Source organism: Bombus bifarius, unplaced genomic scaffold (genome assembly GCF_011952205.1).
Source record: "Bombus bifarius isolate JDL3187 unplaced genomic scaffold, Bbif_JDL3187 scf7180000007978, whole genome shotgun sequence".
NCBI classification, from domain to species: Eukaryota; Metazoa; Arthropoda; class Insecta; order Hymenoptera; family Apidae; genus Bombus; species Bombus bifarius.
Genome location: NW_022884363.1, coordinates 986,250 through 993,497, shown reverse-complemented (window position 1 = coordinate 993,497; position 7,248 = coordinate 986,250). Strand labels below are relative to the sequence as shown.

At 41.9% G+C, this 7,248-nt stretch overlaps 1 long non-coding RNA gene across 1 annotated transcript in view; it reads right to left on the bottom strand.

Annotated features, from left to right (window-relative positions):
* Positions 1 to 1,051: 1,051 nt before the first annotated feature.
* Positions 1,052 to 7,248, bottom strand: part of LOC117204390 — a 50,249-nt gene continuing 44,052 nt past the window's right edge. Inside the window, exons 2-3 of the long non-coding RNA XR_004487081.1 lie at positions 2,773 to 2,910; positions 1,052 to 1,631 (exon numbers count right to left, since the gene is read on the bottom strand). This is a non-coding gene — a long non-coding RNA (uncharacterized LOC117204390). The remainder of the gene's footprint in view (positions 1,632 to 2,772; positions 2,911 to 7,248) is intronic.

Sequence of the window (7,248 nt, the reverse complement as noted above, 5' to 3'; positions counted from 1 at the left end):
TGATAAATGATAGTATAAAGCAGATCTTGCTAATTTTTCAAATTGGAATATTAAATTAAATAAATAAATAAATTTTTCAAACTGTGGAATATTGAAAGATTTAAATAAAATAAAAATTAAGAGATAAAAGGTAGATAAATCAATCTCGTGTGTTTATTTATTTACGAGAAACCATCAGTGTCTATGGTGCGAATGATGAAGCAGATCTTGCCGACTTTTCAGGCCAACTTCTTCCCGTAGCCTATTGTCTAAATAGCGATACGGCTAGTAAATGTTTAAAAATTAGAGTGAGATAAAAATTAGAAAAAGTATACAAAGATGATAAAAGACGAATGTATCTATCTGAGGTGTTTATTTATTTAAGAGAAAACAGAAGTGCTAGACGTAAGTACGAAGGTGGAGAAACAGCAGCAGATTGGATCAAACGATGAGAAGAGCCGGTGAGTTTAGATACGCGCGTTCGACGCAGCCTCGAGAAGGCAGTTCGTTCCCCTAGCAGTACCTTTACTCTTCAAGGTGAATTTGTCGATAACGTCCCACGCCTACCCGTCCGAATAATTAATCACCTGTTCCCGATGAACTGACGTACCGTTAGAGAAGCCTGCCCTCGGGCTACGTTGATCTTCTAACGGGTGGAAAACAATTTTGGGAACATAATGGCCGCGCAACATCAAAGAGACCAAAGAAACAACGAAGCTACGATAACGGTGGATCACTGTAATTGCTATGAATCGTGCTCCTACTTCCAATAGTAAAGTATCCTTGACGAATTTATAGTCGTATCATTAAATATAGGAAAGGAAAATTTCGAGGAAATTAAGTGACAATCTGCAAGGAATAAAATTTCAATTATTCTTTAATATATGTAGAATACGTAATCGCAAAATCAAACATTACGACCTGTTCTTATACGCGTTTCTTTTTTTTCCTGCGAGACTGCAATTTACACGTTTAGGGACAGCTTGTCGTAGAAGCAAGAAAGTTGCTTACGTTAATCTAAATGTACAGTTGTAAGAAATTATGCATACGTACGTATAATACAATTAATTAACCGATTTAATTGATGTAACTAAATAACAGAATAATAAATTTCTGTCGCGTGTATCAAGGAAAATTTCAAACAAGGAAACCAAACGAGAGGACCTGAAAGTGTCCCATATACAATTTCGAGAATTCTCGCCTGACTATAACACGATCCAGGTGACTATAAACCCGTGCATCCTATAGATCGTAACCCCGAAGCCTGGAAGGAGAAATTCAGTAACCCGATATCACCGAATTTTACCGAGAATTTTTATGTGGCCGCTTAATGGCGTTTTAATTGCGCTGCCTCAGCGCCTCGGTTGATTAAGCAGTAAATTCGTGTATTCATAAACCACTGTGCTTTACGAACGTACATTTTACGTATGCATACATGCGTGCACACATTTGTACCGGCCTCTCGTGATTTTCATCTTGCTTTCGTACACCTTAAACCGTCGTACCGCTTCTCCATGCCTGTGGTCCTTGTTGTATCTTTCTTTCAGACAATATTACAGGATGCGCATCGTTTGGATACTGAAGACGTCGCGATCAATCGCGAGATATCGTTTGGTCTCGGTTTATGAGGCAATGGATAGTCGACGACAGCTCTTCGATAAAACAGAATAAAACAGAATTTAATTTGTAACAGCTTTGGCTCTTACTTAAGACGATAATTAATCTAATCGAGTTTGATACAGCATAATTCTTCCATTTCTGGTAACCAGAATAAGTAATTTGTAAATAAATTTGAGAAACGAAGCAATGTACTGTGCACTTTGTCGATGAAAGGGATTATGTCATAAATAACAGTTTCGATAATTTTGATAGACTGTTTAAAATGATTAGGGAATCCTTACTATCGCAAAGTTGAAAAGTTATATTGTATCAACTAAGTGAATAGAATCGAAGAATTTTCGTAGGCTTCGTGGCTGGATAGATTGACATATTACTCGTATAATTTTGTGAACAAGAATAATTAATAATTTTACAGATGATACCGCCGATACTACACACAATCTACCTTTCGATTTACTTTCGTATTTATGTAAACTGCATTTTGTTTAATCCATATTTTAATGTGATATATAATTCATAATTTCCTGAGAATAATTAGAAAAGTACAAACTGAATAAATACTTTCCACCGAATATCACGACTACTTTACTTTGGATAGTTTTAATACGACGTAACATATACATCTGAGATTTATACTTTTACTGGACTATACTCATCCAAGAGAAATCTCAGATAACATCAAACCAGTAGATAATTCCTTAAGTGACTCGTTTCTCATTTAATCTGAAATACCTCTCCATCCCAGAAAAATTTTAAAGACACCCCCGGTATTTATCGCGCCCACGCGTATCAAAGGTTTCTCCTCTTTCCACGTCTCCTTTTTTTTTTTTATTATTATCCGGTAAAGGGTAACAGTTTCGTCAGACACATTCTAGAGGCTTCCCTCAGAATGCCAGCCTCGTTGTATGGTGTTCGAAAATGAAGGAGGCGTGTGAACGAGAGAATCAGCTTGGGCAAAGCAACAGCAGAAGAAGAAGAAGATAACGATAAAGAGGAAGGAGAAGACGAAGAAGAAGAGGAAGAGCGAAAGTGAAACAGGGATGAGGAAGAGGAGGACTGTGTCTGTGTATCAGCTACCTGCAAAACCACTCTCGGATGAGCTATATATCGCGGGTCCCTCCCCCGCGCGGTATCGCTTTAATTTTAAATTAAAATTCATGAGCGGGTTATTACCTTTTTGCCGGATCGAGTTACACACTTTTTCGGCAGGATACCACACGAATCCTCAGGTGTCTATGCTCGTACCGCCACAAGAACGTTCGTTTCACGCCGTCAAGAAAGTTCAATGTATGCGTTCAGGTTTTCGCCAAACTGAAATTAAATTGGAATTAAAGTTAATTTAGATTGGAAGTTTGGACAGGCGAGCCAAACTCTTCTTGCATGTTTGTTGATTAGATTAAAAGATGTTTTATATAGGAATACGTTTGAACTTTGAATTATAACTACGCGTGTATCGCTCTCAGCAAGATTTGTTTCTTATTGTCATGAATATTAGGTACACTGACGCTAGAATTATAGACAATTAAAGCGAAAAACTTGTACCGAAGAAAACAAAATGGAAAATTATATGTTTTACAAAAAAAAAAAACCTTCAGGATCGTAAAAATGTGATGTACGATACGTTATGAATCTGTAAAATTTTTATAAAAAATCACGAATTACTCATTTTAACCGTTCTGTTAATAACAGCGTTTAATAATTTCTTCGTGATAAGATAATTGTCGTAGGATGCTAGCCCAGCGTTTCTGGTATAAGACTCAACGAAACAAGAATGCCTATTTAGTTTCAATGTTTGACACGCATCGATATGATTACCAGTTAGACGGAGTGCTTGATTGGACTTCGAAACTGAAGCGAGTCCAAGGTGAGACGGTCGTTCCTTTTCAGCGGAGGAACCAGCTTCGATGAACGAAGGACGACACTTTCGCGATAGCCTTGGTCCTTCGACTGAAATCATCATGATTCTTCGAATGCCAAGGACGGATATCTAACACAAGCCTGTTAGTCAACATTTAACAACCCCAAAATTATTTCGCGGACCATATTGAGACGATGATTTTGTCGAACAACTGGCAATTACTAGCAGAAAAGTCGAAAGAAAAAAGAAAAGAAAGCTAATGGTCAAAAATTCGACCGCTCGGTTCTCTCTACGACCAACGAGATCCGATTTCCTCCTCCATTATTTTTACACGTCAACGAGAAGGCACACGACGCGAAACCGAAATTCATCAGAATGGACCAATCGAAATGACTGGGCAGAAATTTTCGAGAATTCTATTAGCGTCGTTGAAGAACGTAAATCTCGTTCACGATGACTCACGAACGAGATCGTCCGTTTGGTTGGGTCTCTCGCGTTCGCCAGAACGAAGCGTACCGCGTCATTAATTAGTGCCGCGTCTCGGGGATTCATTTGGGCCTCGGTAATGAAACTCGGCCAACACGCAACAGGTCTCGCCTTGATGTAGAAGAAACTGGTAAATACAGAATTGTCTGTAAATACGGTCGACGATCGAGGAATCGAGGATAACGACTGAGGATCAAGCCGTCCGTCTCGATGCTTCTCTATTTCATAGCGCACAATAGCGGACAAAGTGGGTGCAATGGAGCCGCCTTGATTCGAGCTAAGCAGCTTTTCCAAACCTACGTGGGATTATTCGTGGCCCACGTTCGCCATTGTCGGCGGCTTCCGCAAAAATTCACTTCGATCCTCGTTCTCGACGACTTTTGTCTGCTGTATGAATTTTTTGGATTTAGTTGAGGCGACGTTCATGATAATACGAACCGAGATTGAACTCAGAGGGATTTCGAATCATAATTAACATCGACGTCAAATTTTCGATCTCAGTTAACACTACGGATTTTTAACCACGATTAACATAACAATTGAGCAAATATTAATTTACCAAGGATCTAACAGCAGTAGCAAAGATTCTCGGCAAACATGCTGTCGTTTTTAAACGACATCGAATTTCCAGCACGTTTGTAAAAATAATCTGATTTTAACCAATTTCGAGTCGATGTTCATTGGTTTACGCAAATTACTGGAAAGTGAAGCTACCTCCTTTGCAGCAAGCTTTTTCATTGTTAATATTTATTTACTACAAAGACTTGAGAGTGTGTTCGTACGTCTGTTTTTCTTACGTTCGATATAAAGAAAGCAGAAGAGGATTATTTTCTAAATAGTTCGTTCTACATTCTTCTTCGTTTTATCACGCTCAGCTAAACCAAAGGGTCAATAGTCCATTACCGGTGAAGGATAAACGAGAACGCGAGGATGCTTTAAGGAACCCGAATACCGAGAAAGATCTCGCTGGAAGATCAAAATACAGATCCAAAAAACTCGAAGATCGATGACCTCGAATCGTTGGAAACTTAGCAGGCGCGTCGCAGGGACAAATCTGTGGTGTGGCACCGCAACCAGAAGAAAGGGATACCCCGGTCGTCTTTCCAAGGAACGGGGCAACGCGTCGCGGATGGCCGGTAAATCGAGATGAGAACGAGTTTCGAGAATTAAGGTAATCGAGCCGGCGCACCTGACAGAGGCTCGAATTACGGTCCCGTCCAGAGCCGGTATCCATCGTTGCAGGACATTTCCAAGCCACCCACGCCGAGTACAAACGGCGCTGGCTTCATCTGAAAACTGTTCGACCGGCTTTTGCTTCCCTTGGTTACGCGCGCCCACGCGCTTCCTAGACACGCGTAGCCGTCGCGACGTGGGAACGAGTTTCCACCAGATGTGATCTCCCTCTATCATTGTCGAGTAGTTTCACTTTCTGGCATCCGTATTATGCGGACACGATGCATGTTCCACGCCATAAATTTCGTTCGATTAGCCTTTAATCAGTATGCACATACATGAGCCTTTTGCTAATGCTGCAACTATTCGAGCAAGTAAAGACAATCGAATAATTCAAAATATTTCACAGGAATCTTATCGATATAATTGAACGAATTCACAATTTTTCGTAAGACTTTTCCAAGTACAAGAGTGATCGGATCACGATCATCCACATCGACTCGTAATTCTTCGCAGGAATTCTATTTTTCTTCGTATAAACGCGTTCTTTCGGTTTGATTCCGTTAAAAGAATTCCTATATCTTAGTCGTTGGTGTTTGGTAGTGTTGAACGAACGGTTGCACCAAACAGGAAAATCTTAATACGATAGGAACGCCAGGAATGCGAGTTATTAATGGAAAAAAATATCGAAGGAAGAAAAATCTACGAACACGGTTCATAAACCATGGCCGGTCTGAAATCGCGCGAAACTTCCAACATAACCGTAGGGATCATCCAGATACGTATTTGCCCCTCCTAATATTTTGATGTATTCGTTCCGATCGAGCGCGCGCAGTAGTGCGCAGGAGCCTCGCGAATTCGCGGGTAACGAGCGCGTAAATAGAAGCGGAAAAAGAGGGGAAAAAAGGAAGAAGCCTGGCCGCCGTAATGACTCTCCTCCCCAAGTACAGGTATAGTGACATTAACTGCCTGGTAGATTAACCATCGAGAAATAAGTCTCTCGCAACTACGGCTCGGCTGGAGAATTAATCCGTACGGCGTGCGTGTAAGCATCGACGATGGTCGGTACCATGGTCGTCGTCATCGGGAACGAAGGCTAGAGAGAGCTTGTTAAAACTTTAGTTAATCACGGCCTGGACATCGGTCACACGTTGTCGTGTTTAATTCGCGATGTGCCCGTTCCCTTTCCCCCCTTTCCTCTTCTCGTCTCTTTATCACACGTTCGGTATCCGTACGTTTCTCGTCCCTTTACTTCCTTTCTCTCCCTCTCCTCTTTCTTACATCCTACATAGATGTATCTCGGTCTTCGTATCGCCGGGCTGAAAACTCAATTACAGCTTAATGAATTGGCGCGCGGGACGACGGGACACGGGGAGCGGAGCTGAGGCCTCGGAAGAAGGTCCAGAAGAAGGACGAAGCTGCACAGAGTAACGGAGAGTAGCTTGGTCGAGGCTCGGTAACAAGGCAGCCGCAACGCTCAGTCAGCGCACGTTACTCTTACGGGGATACCAGATTTTAGATAGGAAGATCACGGGAATCGATTTTCCCTTGGCGGCTCCAAGATCGGTCCGCTCTCGCGGTATCGATCGCGCGCGATCATCTTGCCGCCGTTTCCCTCGATCCATCCGCGAATATCTACCTCTGGCGAGCAACGTATCGGGAGTCTCGGTTCTCCAGTTTCTCGGTTCTTCACACTGAACTGAATTCTCCTTGGTGAACCGGGCTTTTCCCTGTGAACTGAATTTTCCAGAGTGAACCGACCTCTCGACGCTGAACTGAATTTTCTACGGTGGAACGAGTTCTCTACGATGAATCGGCTACTGTACGGTAAAGCCAGTTCTCTGTACCGAACTGAACACTCGGCGGTAAATCGAGCTCTCCACACTGAACTGAATTCTGCACAATGAACCGAGTTCTCCGCAGGGAATCGACGTCTTCACGGTAGCGCAGGCTTTTAATGGCAGTCCGTGGCATTCAATGGGAGTTTCATTCGCGGATGCGAGAGAATTTGTAAGATAGGAGTAATCGAGTTTTATTGGTTTTTATAAATCTTGGTGGAAGAGATAGGTCGTAAACGTTGGTGGCGATGGTAGCTTGATTTCCCTCGATGGAAACGCTGGAAGTCGTCGAAA